The sequence below is a fragment of the Colias eurytheme genome, chromosome 5, assembly GCF_061535395.1.
Source record: "Colias eurytheme isolate Ceu_HAF_F1 chromosome 5, ilColEury1 Martin Lab GWU primary, whole genome shotgun sequence".
Taxonomy (NCBI): Eukaryota; Metazoa; Arthropoda; class Insecta; order Lepidoptera; family Pieridae; genus Colias; species Colias eurytheme.
This window is the reverse complement of record NC_142984.1, coordinates 6,368,940-6,385,690: the sequence shown is the minus strand read 5'-3', so window position 1 is coordinate 6,385,690 and position 16,751 is coordinate 6,368,940.

Sequence of the window (16,751 nt, the reverse complement as noted above, 5' to 3'; positions counted from 1 at the left end):
AGCTTTATAATTTATATTCCATTTAGCAGAGTTGATATTGCGTTGTTTTTGTGACGAACGTAAACATGTATTAAATGAAGAACGTAGTAAATAATAAAAACAAAATCAGTTGCTCCGAATTCTTTAATTCAACAAAATAAGAGAAGACAAAAATTGCACAAAATTAATGTTGGTTACATTTTTATTCTCTCTCTCTCTCTCATCTCTATCTTAATATAAAATCATAATACATGAATACTGAATATTACATGAGATTCAATTTATGTTAAAAAGCGTTCTTTAATAACACGAAATTTGACGATAAAATTACACACAATTATTACGAAAAGATGTTTGCCTCTTATTATTCAAAACATAAATTACGTCTATTGTATTTAGCCACATACATTTCGATACGTATTCCAAAGGTTTCATTATATAACACAACAGAAGGAAGGTAACAAAAGCCACGCTTTAAAATAATTAAACTTCCTGTAATATATAAATATATTACATCCTCAAAATATACTTCATTGTGTTTGCTTGTAGTTTGTTATGAGTTTGAAGCAACTGGAAGCTTGTTCTGAATTCTGATTGTTTGTGAAGACTGGTCTCGGCAGCTGGCGTTTAACAGAGAAGATGCGGTCAAGCGAAGTATTTTCTCCTGTTTGCTTTAAATTCACTTCTAACTATTATTCATTGAATATTTCCACTTCAATTAAACTTTCGTACAATTTACGAGTTTGTAACTGTTTTTCTGGCGAATTTGATTGACATTAAATTGGATATCGGATGAAATATTTTGTTTTGTAGTTTGTTGATAAAGTAGGTATGATTCTCAAATAAATACGACTTAATTTCTTGATCTTATAAAAACATATTTTTTTGATTTAATAATGATTTCTTTAGATATTTATATAAATTAGGAACAAAGTATACGGAATAATTTTAAATATTTAAAAACAAGAAGATGTAATTTACTCTCAGAACAATTTTGTGTTTCGACATTGTTTCCTTCATTTTTGTCTCAAACGAAAATTAAACAGAGCAAATAAAATTACAAAAACCAGAAGTCTTTTATCAAAAGTACATCAGGTACACGGAGAAAATGATCTAAAAAATACTACAGCCTAAAGCGGATTTTTTACAAAACAAGCTTCTATTTTGACTTCCACAAAAAAGATACGGGCTCCGTTTTAATTTGTAAAGAAACATGTTTGTGTTTTCGCAGCTCTTTTGTGTTTCGGTGGAACAAACTACGCCCTTTGTCTCCGAGCGGACGGCCCTACGGCGGTTTCCCTATCAGCGACTCGTCTAATTCATCTAGCTTGTACATATTAGTTTGCGTAGATAACATTTTAATGCTTCATTTTTGTTTTAAAGCATATTTTATACAAGGTATGTTTGTTAATGTTATTATGTTAAAATTATACGTTTTAATTATTCGAATAACAATATTTGTTTATAAAATATTCCAATTGTAAATAATTTTGATGATTCTAAGAATTACATATTTTTTTAATTTGCTTCATAGGTCAATTTAATCAAACATACATAATATGATCGATATTTGTTCTAGGAAAAGCAAATGCAAAAATTGTAATCTAGTTCAAAATTCATGACGTAGCTTTCAAACTCAGTTAGATACTGGAATATTCTCGTGGGAAACCTGTTTTCCAAATGAGCCTTTAGCTCTTATGATATTATTACAGTCTGGCAAACTGGAACTAGTCAAATTTCATCTGATATGGAAGCGTTAAGTACTAGTGCATTAGGGAAAGCTTTAATGGCAAACACTAAAAGTGATTTTTAAAAAATTAGTTAGTTATGGACTGGTAGAAATATGTTAGTTTTTTTAACAATTATACTAGATAATATAAAAATACAACGTTTACTTGAAATAAATTCTGATATAAAATAAATACAATAAATGAGGAGACATAACTAAGAATTCGGTAAAAACTTCTACGAAAATTGTTTTTTTTATAGTTTAAATAAGTACTCATCTTACTTTGGCCAAAAAATAAGATATTTACTTGTTTTCCTATAAAATTATCTAACATTAACATTTAAGACGTTGTTAAGATAAATTTATATACTTAAATAGGTATCAATTGTAGGTGTCTATGATCTGTGAAAGAAGATTTATATTAAAATATCACATTCCGATCTTGCTGCTCCGCTAGTGTATACCAAAAATAGAAATAGGTTTCATTGAAATTCAAAACTATTCAGTGATCAGAGCTTCAGCCTGATTTACTCTAATTTTCTGTATTTCGATACAATTAGCATTGTTAGAAATTAGCTTGAAATTTGAGCGCTATATTCAATTACCTTGTATTTTAATTATTCAATATTCTCATTCAGAAGCTGTGTATAGTATTAAATGCATCCAATATAATATTAAATGCATCCAGATTTCTATAACAATAAGCTTTAGACCATAAAATATTTGAATGTATGGAAAGTCATACTAAAAATAGATATTCATTTCAAAGCAGTTCCATGACAATATGCCTTTAATTATACATGTATTTACGGAATAACGAGCAAAGAAACGTTACGAAACGTGAACAATACTTAAAAGATTTTGAAGGACAAAAAAGAACGTTAGATGTGGTATTAAAATTATTAATGTGTAAAAAGAAAAACTCATGAGGTTGTTACTCTTTGTATGAGCCATATTAATCAGGTAGGTTCGCATTTACTTTCATAAAATCGCCGGACATTTTAATTTGTTGAACTCGGTAACAGGAAATTTTTGTGAGATTCTCGTTACCTGCTTTATATCAAAGAAACCAAACATTATGAATTTATATATTAAACTATAAGTCTATTTTCAACTATAATATTATATAGTCGACGCAATGTTTCAGAATGAGTGAATAACATAGAGAGGATAAAGCATATGATTTGACTAATAAGTTGTTAGAATACTGCGAGTAAAAATTATTTAAAACTACGTATTGCAAATATATTCTAATCTACTACACCTTGACTACACCACATGATTTAGATAGGTATAATTATGAAGTTTGCTTTCAGGGTAATAATATATAATCTCAGATATATCATATCTCAATTTGTATGTGCAACAAACACACAATAATTACGTAGGTAAAACAATATGTAACCAAATTACACGGGTTGATATTAAGGCTTATTAGGTTATTTCGATAAAGGTAGTGACGTCACAGCGGGCTGTAATTGTCGCAGTAAAATGTAATAAGCTGGACGATGACAATTGGACGCAATGTTTTCAGCCACATTCGGTGCCAAATACTTATTTAATTACGTCACTTGGTCTGCGTTATTGTTTTAATATTCTCCGCGTTACCAGACAGTACAGTAATCTTCATTAACCACATGTTCATAAAATAACATGCGGACATACGTCTTTTATTAGATTATATTTCATGTAAAACGTAATACCATTGACCCTACGTGTAATTAATGTCGGAAATATTGTAAATATCTTTTTACTCATACTCGTCGTACATAAATGAATTGTAGAGTAAGCAAAATTCGCTATAATCTAGATTTATATCCTTAGAATCCAGATTAAAGGGTTTGATCCAGATTTACGGTTTAGTGTAAGCTAAATGTGTATATGAAAATATGAATATAGCAATAGTTTGTAAATATTATAATCTATGTTAGTGTTTTCAATTGTATATTATGTAAACATCATATTATAAGCGATAAATTGCATTGAAGAAAATTACAAAATTGTTTTTACAAAATATAAATTAATAGCGATACGAAACATTGATATTATTGCAATTCTTTTTCGTATAATGTATCGAATAACCACAACCAATTCCATCCTATAAATTGAACTGAATGCATAAATGAAAAGCTTATAATAAAAAATAGTTGCTCATTTAATAGTCATCAAAATAAGCAATAGTGAATATCCGATATTCAATCGATTTTTAATTACGATGCGATATCAAAAATAAACTGAACTATCTCGATCGCCTCTGGACATGGTTTGTTTGCGTTTAATTACTGTGTGTGATCGAAATTCTCGCCTAACTGTGTTACTTGATACTGTTCCGTACAACGTAATGTTTCAATGAATTTAGTGGTGTTCATTAATATGTAATGTTTGCTTTTGAAACAATATTGTTCGACTGTTTATTGACTACTTTTTTTGTTGAATTAATGATGAAGTTGTTTTTAAATTCGTAACTGGGGCGTTAGTTAATTTCTCTTGTACAAAAATTTAATATTTCTTTTAGGTTTATAAGTTTCAACATTTAATTTGGTGTATAAATTATATAGAAATTCTTATAAAACGTTATCAATATCTCCCAATCTAAGACGTTAAAATATTTATTTATTGTAGTTCTTTATTACTATCGTAATAACGCCTTCTTGGAAAAAGTAATAGTCGAATATTTTTCTTTATACTACCAGGACTGCTTGAAATCTTATTTGTATAGACGAAATATCACTTTCAAATCAAGTAAAAAGGTTACTTGAGTAGTAAAGCAAGTTGATTAGCTCACCCTTCTCTCAGGTAATCCACTATGTTAATATAATTACGACCACAAAAAGGAAGCGAAATGTTTTGTTGTCTAAATAATTTTACTTGTAAGAAGCCCTTATTTGTATATTTTATTTGGGAAATATCCTGGGGCTGAATTAAATGGACAGTATATGCATTACATGCTTTTTATTATTTACAGTTTTTATTAAGGGAGAGTACTTTGTTTTTGAAAGATGTCATTTATAGATTTTTTATTGTAGGTAAAACTGGCAATTGAGTTGGTGGTTCACCTAATGATAAACGACCACTCAATGATATTATATATAGAAACAAGAGGTAGATACGTCATCAACGCAACAAAACTGATTCCGTGAATTGGTCCTATTTGGGACCAATGCAATCAGTCAGATTGTCACCGGTCCCAGTGAGCGTATATGCCGATAGGTACATTAAAGTTGTCGAAAATGCCTTCCTGTGTGTTCAGAAAGTGCACGTATTCGTGCAAAAAAATAAAAAAAGATAAAGGAATATCATATCACAGCAAAATATATTAAATTATTACAGTTTAAGAGTAAAAATAACAATTTACAATTCTTTATGAATGACACTTGCTTGACACGTGTATTGAAATAATGAAAGGGATAAAACATTGCTTCAATCACTAGTGTGACAAAGCTAGCGTACACTGTGTTCAAAGATTATCATGTAGATACGATTATTGAAAATAGAACGGTTAATTTATTAATTTCGATTTGGGTAAATACTTGATTATTTTTATATTTAAATCCACAGTTTACATCCAGTGCATATAATTAACAAATATAGCTATTTATTATATATACAATGAAATCGTGATGGCAAAAATGTTTGTTTGCAATAATAAAATGATAAATAAAAATAAAATGATGTTTAATATACGTAAACATTAAAGAAAAGATTATCGCTACTGACGAAAAATGCTATTTGCTTTTCTGTAAATAGCTATTGAACATAAATTTTATTTGTGTTTTAGATAAAAAAGGCTTATACTTCATCCTTTCTTTTATTTCATCCTTTTTTTTCATCTAGGCACCACTATTATTATAATTATCCTACAAGTTGGAGTGATGACCTTGTACGGGTTTCGGGAACTGCCTTGAAACGAATAGCGTAAGATCGGTCCTTATGGAGTTCTATAAGGAGGATTATGCAGTATGCTCAGCAGTGGGTGTTTATCGGGTGAAATGATGATGACCGAAAACGAACACCACAGCTAGTAATAAATACTTAATACAGTTATATCTCCAAAAAAAAATTTTTTTTCATTGTAATACGACATCATAATAATCATAAAATAGTAAATGAAATTGTCACATTTATTTACTTGTGCAGGTAACCTAACATCTATATTCTATAACATTGAACCTTCTGTGTCGTTAGTCTATGCCAATTACCATGGCAACTATTTGTTTATTTATATTTAATTGGCGAATTCTTATGACTTTTGCTTACACCTGCGCGGAAGTGACAAACTATCTTTGTCTTTTTTGTTTATATCATTTTATTAGAGCCATCTCTCTTATACAGTCTGTCAATGTAATAAATTAAGTAAAATGAAAATTGTATTTGTGTGTGCCTGACACTGCATATGAAGCATTTTTTTTGGATATATTGTGAGTATATAACGTATCTATACATAAAATATCATTGCGACCACTACGGCCCATTAACATTTTCTGAGATGCCGTTTTAAAAGTAATGGTAAGGCATAGGGTAAGGATTGATTGCATGATGACGAGGAAGAGGATACGGGCTTCCCATACAATTTTGTCTGTATGCCCTTTTTAGAATCGTAAACTATGCTTTTGATTATGACATGAAGATCTTCAGTAAAGTGCTGTGTATGAGTCTTCAAAGGTTCCTGACTTGATACAACCAATCGACGATAGTGTAACATAGGCGAAGCCATTATGCACAACTAGTATTTAATACATATTCTATGAAATAATTTAAGTTTACTTTTGATTGATAGTATTTTTATTTTAAAAAGGCAACATATTATAATGTAAACCATCAGCATCAGGCACAAATTGATTTGTTCTTTCGTTAAAAATTAATTCTGCTACGCACGTGACCGTTTTTAAGATCTAACCCTTGATATCTGGTCATACTATTACTTTGATCACCGCTATTCGCTTAACCCTAGCCCAATATCTTGGGTCAAGGGGCCTCGGGGGCTCGCGATATGCCATTCTGTTCATATTCGGTTAAAAACGAGCGCCTGATCCTGTGGCGATAACAGAATTGCTTTCCTTATCTCGCGTCGAAAATGAATTTGTCAACGCCAACTTACGCCAGCCCTGAAACAAATGTGACGTTTAATTTACCCATATTTTTTAATTTGTATTAATAATTACACGACTGTCATAAAGTAATCTGGGTTTTAATTAAAATTTCTCATCGCCTCGAATAACAAAACGGTGGGATGATTGTACCTATTATAGTAGGGGAGCCCAGGATGCTAAATGTGGATTTACTCGAGCGTCACGGGAACCTATTAGAATTGGTAGATTAGACCATAGCGAGAAAAACAGGTCCTATAATGTTTTCACTTTTAGCGGTGGGGAAGGGTTTTTTGATTTTTTTTAATTTAAAAAAGAAAAAAATTGGCTTGGAAATACTCAAGCGCGTTAGATATTGATATTTTGCATGCTCCAGGACGTCACTGAAAAAAAGTATACGTTAATCTGACGATTTAATCGCTATGAAGAAAGGGTAAAAAATTAAAGTAATATTATTCGAGCGCGTCAGATTAATATATGGGGGGGTTAATTACAATATAAGAAGTCCCCATTTCGCTAATCTGACGATTCGAGCTCAACCTTAGGGAATTATGGATTATTCAAATTTTCCAGCGGGGCCCCTGAGCGCACCCACCAACCATAACTGCTCATATTGACTAGAGGTACTAATGAATAGCTAAGGTACCGTCCCTTATAGTAATCTGACGCGCTCGAGTAAATCCCAAAATCCCCTCTTGGCCTCCCCTACTATTAAAAGCTTTTATTTAATACAATGCTTTGTTAGCTACTATTATTTTTGTTGTATCGTTATCCTTGTTGAATAATAAAATGAGGAAATTAAATGTTTATGTCGCAAACTAGATTCTTCTTTATCGAGTACACGAGTAAATTATAATGATTTATCTAGACTATATGTAATTTGTTTTCGCTGTTGGAATCAGTATTTTTAGGTGATTAATATTTTTCGAGATGCATGATTCGCTACTCTGTATCATATTCATTACTTTCATCGTAGTATACTACTAAGTATATTTCCGCAGAACCTACGAAGAATGAAATTTATTGAGTTTAAAATTTAAAATACGCAAAGTAAGTTTTCCTAATCATGACGAAGCCTCACAACTTCCACTGGGTAATTAAAAATTAAATATAAAAGATCAAGGAAGATTACAAAAACGTTTAATGTGAAATTGCCCTACATACATAACACGTTTATTTAAGAGAATATAAACCAGGGCTCACGCGAAACGTTTGCACATTATATTACGCGGGTGCAACTTCCGAGCAATTCGCGTCTCGTCTCGCGGCGGAAACGCTGAGGCAAATCGCTCTCTCATTACACACTCCGACGCAAGTTAATAGTGCGTAAAGACAGCTATTTGAAAGCTCACCTTCACCTCGATACTACGTTTTATTTCTCTGTCGAGTGCGGATGCGTTTTAAAAAGCCCGTAAACGAGAAGACAGGAGATAGAGCCTGGAATTTATGTGATAAAAGAGATTTTTGACAAAAGGTTCATATGATATTGAATTTAATTACAACTTTTTTGATTTGTGGGAAATGTTATTGCTTGAAAATATTGATTAATATTTTGTTTCATATTGTCTATAACGAAGAAGAATAAAGAAAATGGATTATTTTCATTAAAACTTACAATTTTCATCTGTAATTTAATGTAACAACAAAAATTAGTAAGTATTGGCTTTATAGTTGAAATTAATCATTATATTAATTATTAAGTAAGTAGTATAATCTTTCACAACATAAATAAACGGAACTTACACACCAGACGTGCGATTAATATTGCAAATTCTATCAATATTTGGGGTACGAAATTTATTTCGAAACGTTATTCACTACTTAGTTGGAAAGCCGGTCAAGCGACCGTTTCAATAAATACTTATCAGATAAACAGTTGTGCCTTCAGGGATTTCGGGGTGAAAAGTTCCAATACTCGCCATTGATAAGGGTTTAAATTTAATATTAAACTATTGAAATTAATAACAAGAAACTGTTTCTTATTGAAGTTCGCATTGTGCCGATTGGAGTTCTATCGCCGACGGCTAACTAACGTCCGAAATTAAAGCAATTGGCTTTCAACTAGAAAACGTCGCAATCTCGGACGTGCGTGCCCGAATTATATTGGATCGCGTAAATTTGTCGCACATAGGTACAAATGAGTTGATCCCTTGGGGCCACGAGCCAACAAACCGAGGTTTTTAGCTTTCATTAAAAAGAGCGTTTTTACGCTCCTGATACAGAGTGTTTGCAATATCGAGTACGTTGTTTACTTTTAAACTGATTGAATATTTACTGCCTTTTACGAAGCCATCCATTTTAGTTATGTATGTGGTGGCGTTTTTAACCCTTAACTAGAGTCGTGGGTCCAATGGACCCAGGTTGAGTTTTTAAAGTCTCGTTTACTCCACGGCACTTACCGCAGAACCTCCCACTGCTCAGTACCTTCCTATAGTACGCCGGAGCGTATCCTGTGAGACAGACGTGTTCGGCTCGGTACTCCTTAGGTAGGTACTGACCTTTACAGGGGTCCACTGGACCCACGACTATAGATACGTATCTTTTTTATTTTCGTTATTAAATTTATTATTGTATTTTTATTTAGTTTATCGCTATGTAGAATCCCAGAAGTATATGTGTTGATAACGAAGAGATGTTAGAACAATGGTTAAATGAAGAATTGTTAAGAAATGATGAAGACTCCGATGAAAACTCAACACCTACCCGTATTGCAGAAACTAAATCAGATAATGAGTTTTCCGATGATGATGTAGATTTTGTTGTTAGATAGAAATAAAAGGAAGCTATGTTCATACTGTTTGCCTGGCAAAAGAGCAAAAACTGTACATTCATGGACTAAATGCAGGGAGCCCATATGCATGACTTGAGCAAATATAATTTGTAAATCTTGCACGTAATTAGGGATTGCTATTTTTTTATATATAAGAGTTTTTAGTTTGTTTTTGTTTTTTCTAGGAAGCAACATACTTTTTTTAGTTAGATAAAAAAAATTGATTTAAAAAAAATAAATTTCGTTGAGATTTTTAATTTTTGTAAGACGCCTTTTTGTTGTATAAGAAAACAACGACTGATTTTATAAGTGAAATTATGTTAAGTAAATAAAAGTTCTAATTGTTGATTTTTATAATATATATTCTTCATAAACTAAAATATCATATTTTATTTAAATTTACATAAATAAATGCATAAATAAGTAATTATGACCATTTAAAAATACATGGGTCTAATGGACCCACGACTATACACACGTAACAATTGTTCACGACTCTAGTTAAGGGTTAATTGTGTGTGCTTATAAATTTTTATGGAAAATGATTTCTTTATGCCACATTATTAAATGTACTTTATATGCTATGTTAATTAATAATTACGTCCAATATCGAATCCCTTTATCAATAATAAAAAAAATCAAAGTTACTACATTGGATGTCAACGAACGCGACGTGACAATAGCGTGGTATAAAATGGAGAATTATTATTATTACATTAAAATCGTTTATCGAATAGTGGTTACGTATGACGTGCAACTAAATGGCGGCAATAAATCCCGGCGTGACATGTCCTGTCGGGTTGGATGTCGCGTGTCCGTTACACGAGTTATCTACTTATACATGTACCGCTTCACGCATTGCTGAGCCGACTGTTCAAGTGTCCATCATTGTAATGTTAATAATAAGAATTAGCTTTGTAATTAGTAGAGCGTATGCATTCAATTTTGCTTCTGTATTTTTAGCACTGTAATCTAGCACATGGTAATATGAAGACAATTTATAGGAAAGATATTTATTAATCGAATGAGTAGAAAAGGATCCTGATCGATACAGAAGATGCCGTAATAATAGTGTGGACATAGAAGCCATTTTGTAATGCTCGTCTTTCCAGAAAGTCTATAGAATCTAATATCTACGGCACGTTGTCCGTTGTGGGCTAAGTATATACTTTAGCCTAAATAGGTTCGAGCTTTATAAAGTTTTAATGTCACGAAGTTCCCGGTAAAAACGTGTAGGGATTTCTTTGGAATTATGTACATATTATAGTTTTACAAGTAGCACGACGTGCCTACACAAAAAAGTCCATATTAAGGTGTTTTCCTTTTTTTGTACATATTTTTTATTTTATTGAAAACATTTTGATTTTGATTGACTCAAATTAATTATTATTTTTGATGTCTGAATATACCAAAAGATACAATCTCACGTTAAAAGCTCACATACAAATATAAATAGCTACAAAACTAACTATCTACTAACAATAATAATTAGCGCCAATGCCGTCAAAAAGCTGTTGTATATATAAGGTACCGGGGGAATAAGAAAAATATAAAACGACTGTTTATTTAATATTTTCACGCAAAGAAACCAGGTCAAACTTTTAAACAATTATAATAAATACATAACACAAATTTAAAAGCTCTTTCCCGAAATACAACTAATTTAATAATCTATGAATATTCATGTGATATTCGGTCTATTTCCTTGAAATTACGTTGAAATGATTGAGCTGAAACAATTTCAGCTTTTAGTTTATTTTTAAAGTTAATTAAACAGATAGCACCAGCATTCGAGATACAAGTCAGAATTGTTTGTAACGTAGTTTGCGAGTTACCAAGCTTTTATAAACTTTTGTTTACGTTCAGCAAAAAGGATATCCGTAGATAAACCAAATTTCAAGGGAGGAGAAACTGGAAAAATATTGTTTTTTGGAAACGTGGTGGTTTTGAGAACAGCTTGCGTATAATTCGTATTTACATTAGTTTTGTAAAATATTGGGTATCATACATCGTTTTAGTGTTAGAACTGTTTATGAGTATTTCTTGATATAATATTTTTTCATCTATTATTAATTAATTCAAATATGATTCTACAAAAAGCTCATTATAAGTTTACACAGCATTGAAACACAACGACAAATATCCTCTCTCAAAACCTGTAAAACATCTCTATGTCAGTATGAAATTATATGCATTAAACAATGCTTTTCAAAGAAGAAAGTAAACGAAAAATAAACTGAAAAGCGCTTTAAAGTTCAGTATAAATTAAGTGTAAAATCAAATGACGTTTGTGCTTTCGGAGGTGAGTCAGCATAGTTTTCAAGGAACGCCGGTTTTATTCAACAAAGCAATGTTTTCTGAAATTTAGTATAGAAAATTGACGTTCCTCCTAGACTAGTAATTTTTCAATATAATATGAGCTGTATGAATAAAATGTAATTATTATAATAAATGCTAAGCCAGGAAAATTCGTGAATATGATGGACGTCGGTGTTACATTGATCGGACATATACAGCATAAATTCATTTCTCGTTGTCAGTTATCGCTAACGTGTATATATCCAATATCCATTGAACGGTTTACGCATAAAACAGCGCTTAAATCGCATTATAATAGGCTTCACATCAATAATGCGATGGTCTGTAAACAATGAATTTACAATCAATTTATGTTCTGAAATCTACTATTGAAAAACTTTTCTGGAAAATTTTTAAACGTAATGTTTTCTATTGGCGATTACGAAATAAGCATTGAATCCTTTTTAGCGGATTTAAAAGGTGATTTATTCTCTTATGTCATGAAAGATCTGCTGTCATGACCTTGACTACGTTTGCTGTAGAGAATAAAACGTCGGAAAAATAATAAAAATTACAAAAGGTTTTTTACCTCTCTATTTTTTAAATGTATGAGAGATAAAACTATTTTACTATAACTAGCTTTCCGCCAGCGGCTTCGCCCGCGCAGACAAAGAAAAACCCGCATAGTTCCCGTTCCCGTGGGATTTCCGGGATTGCGTCATTTTCCCGGGATAAAAAGTAGCCTATGTCCTTTCTCGGGTATCAAAATATCTCCGTACCAAATTTCATGAAAATTGGTTCAGTAGTTTAGGCGTGATTGAGTAACAGACAGACAGACAGAGTTACTTTCGCATTTATAATATTAGTATGGATTACATAATATGAACAAATGAGTAGCTAGAAAAATAATGATGATATGCAAATTTATAGTCTAGCCACAGACAACGTCTGTATTTATGCATTATTGGATTGGATTAGAATGATATTGTAAATGTTAATGAATATGTTTGTTTGTGATGGATGACTTTAAATTATCCTTGATGAAGTTCGTCACACATTTAAATTATAATTTCAATTATAATATCCTCTCTAATTCACGTAGCAGAAAAAGAAAACAGGTTTTTCTAGCAATTTCGATAAACAACACGTGATTACGATTCCGAGAAGGATTTTATTCTTAAATATAAAACATAACACTAATTAACCCATCAGAACGCCTGTTTACTGTTTGACAGCGACCGCAGTGACCGCCACCCATTTCATTGACCGCTTAATTACGTGTCTCAAAAACGCAATGACGGTACAAATTGCACAAAATATTCGTGGCACGGCATTTGGACTATCAGTTATATAACATAGTAAATAAAACAGAAAAATTAGATGCGCATTTAAAAAGAAATGGTTTTCAGTAAAACCAAGGCAATTACTACATTTAAACCCAGTTTTATTTGAATTCGTTGTCTTTTTAAATTATATTTTGTGAAAATCTTAATTAAGCCTATTCTAGTCCTAAATAGCTTAGTTCAAGAACCTTGTATATTCTCATTCGGTACACTTAATATTCACTGCTTGTACCTTTAATATTCACCGAATGCTGTCTTCAATTTCTGGCTATATGCAGACTACATTAGCTTATTAAAAGCAGCTTGCTATCTCAGATTTGTTAGTTAATTTTGCTGAAAGCCGATGAGTGGAAATCAGTCATTCACATCACTGTCATACAGCCGACATGAACATTTTGTCAGAACGGCAAATTCCAACCTAATAATGTCGATAAACACACTGGTTACGTCACTTACGTTGCTGGATTTAGGGCTATGAAGCATAATTGATTCATTACATAACTGGATTCATGGCTAACAACATAATATGAAAATTATATAAGCGATTTTGTAAAATAACCGCCAAAAGACACTGCTTTTTGACACAATAAAACTGAGACAAAGAATATTGAAGCGATTATTAAAGTTTAAATGCAAAAACTTGCATCATTTACACCTGAGTTGGAAATTATTCAAATATATTCATGAGCAGCGCGAGGAGGTAATCGTCTAGGAACTGCATGAATAAACAGGAAGCGGCGAACAAATCACCGGGACCACTGACTTGCGATATACTGCACTTGAGATTCCCATGTAAGCTGTTTCGTAGCCATAGACACGTGGCTAAACACTCGCAATATAAGCTTACATTAATGATGCATTAATGATCTTTAAATTCATTCCCTAATATCCTTAGTTCTACTAATCCTATGTAATATTTTAAATGCAAAGTGCAATGTATTTGTTTTTCTTTCAGGACGCAACGCAACGATTTATACCTAATATGATTTTAAGGATTTTTTATGTGACATAGGGCTTTTTATCGTAGCAAAAGATCTCATAGGAAAATCCATTATGATGGGCATTTGAATCGCTGAAATTTATGATTTCCGATAGTTGGATATTAATGAGAACCTCCAACTTTTTTTTGAAGTCGGTTAAAAATGTGTCGTCACGTTTGAATGGCTTTTAATTTTCTTTGACCACGCGTGTGGAGCCGTTGTCGGCAAGTTAGTGTACTAATGTAACATCCCAGAATAGAATGTATCTAACATAAAAATTAAATGAACTTTATTTATTTATTTGATTTATTTCAGATAATTGCAATATCCATGTAATTGTTAGTATCTTGTTACCTTAAAAACTATGTTAGTATTAAAATTACACAATTAATTATTAACAATACTATTTTAAATCATAATGTGCTTGAGACATGGATTTTAATCCAATGTCTCTTTATATAGCTATGTCTTCAATTAAATTCAAACTTTTATCTAGCATGTTGTTAGTAGGAATAAAATAAAATCAGCACGAATAGTAGAGAACTATATACATTCACCTTCTCTACAGATTGTATGCAAACTCATAGATAAATTAAATGATTTACTGTATAACTCAAGCTTTCTACTGTCATGTTTTCTACGCTCTGGAATCTAGATGGACATTGTTGAATATTCTCATATGGTCATTTGTATAAAGTAAGTTTTAGATGCTGCGATTACAGAAGTGTCCTCATACGTAGGTAGAATTAACAATTAAGCTTTTTAAATGCTGGAATTAAGCTATATAAGAAGTAGATATTAAGCTAAACTTTAAAAAATATTACCTAGTACTTTGAACTAATTTCTGTGATATACTAGGCATTACTTCATAAACATTACATAAATGCAAATTAAGGGTACGAAGATGACAAATAACTTAAATGATAATCAGCTTAACTGCGCACCTAAACATCTATATTTACCATAGCTACGAAATAATGGATCAGATTTTGGTTTGAAATCTCGTTGACACGGGACAGTTAATACAACACTGATGAGGGAGAACTGTAGGTATATAACTATACTACAAATATTACAAATAAATTTGGACGGTGTTTTCATTACGTATGGTAGATGATGGTAGACAAACGATTAATATACCTAAGTAAAGATAAAATTATGGTCTGAGAGAGAGGGTGATTCCCTAGAAGGTGGCAAGTTGTAGTTGTTTAAAGTAACTTGAACAACGTGTTCATGATAATAATCTTAGATATGCATAAAAAATATTTCATTGTATTTTATTTTTAGATTAAATTGTTTGAAAGCATTCCAATGTTAAACACATATTCAATAAGAACTCATAAGAATGCTATTTTATTAAAAAAAATGAACTATTTTCAGATAATAAAGTACAAATTTCTAAAGAGTTAAGTGACATCTCAATTTATATAAATAGCAAAAAATAGAAAAAATTCCCTACGTAGGTATATTATAAAGAGCGCGTTTGGGACATTGTAACTTGTAAACAAGGTTACATAATCGATTTTGAAAATAATTTTACGACGTTATTTCAGAGTGTCAATTGCCTTATTATCATACTATTTTCTTTTTATCTCGGATTATTAGTTACCTATACTTACTTATCTAATATGTAAGCGTCTAATTGAAACGAAATTAATGTATTAAATGCTTGCATGATTTATATTTTATGGATGGATAATATGTTACAAGGCAAACAAGGTATAACCCAAAAACCAAACTAAATTAAACATAATATTGATAGTAATCTACGTTACCACAATTTAAACTTTCTTTACTAGTGCAAACATGAGAAATGGGCGAACATAGATATAAATTACACTTATACAACTATTCGTCGTAATATCGTCTCTCATAATTAGTCTAACAAGTAGTTGTCATAAGATAAAAGTATATTTAAAAGGATTCTTCAATAATACAAGACAGACGATTAAACCGATAGCGATGTAGAATTCAACACTAAAATAACAACAACAACATCAAACGTACTAATTTCGAACTAAATTTACATAAATCGATAGTATCTATTAGTCATGTAATATCATTCCATTACGGTTTATATGTGAGCTATGATAGTTCACACGACACATTTCCCTTTATTGATAAAACGAATAAGATTGACGTTAATGGTAATATTACGTAGATAATACGATTTCATAACATGGGCGTTGAATGTTAATATATGGCTGACTAAGATATTTATCATAAAGAAAAGTATACATCACCAATATCGAAAATTTATAAATAACATGATACACGTTATAGTATTGATGCACAGTATCATCATCATAAAGGATGTAATGACATAATATCCACTTACTATCCTTAAAGTAAAATGAATTGAACAAAATTCCCTTGCGTATTTAAACTGTCCATCCGTCAGTTCATCTGTCTCTAAGTTTTTAAAGTTAAAACTAAAAATGTATCCTGAAATGTGCCTGAAATATACGAGTTCACCTCTAAGTTTTCTGATTAAATGCAATAGCTACTTTTCGGAATAGGAAATTTAATAAAAATTACTTAATAGAAACCTAACTATAAATATTA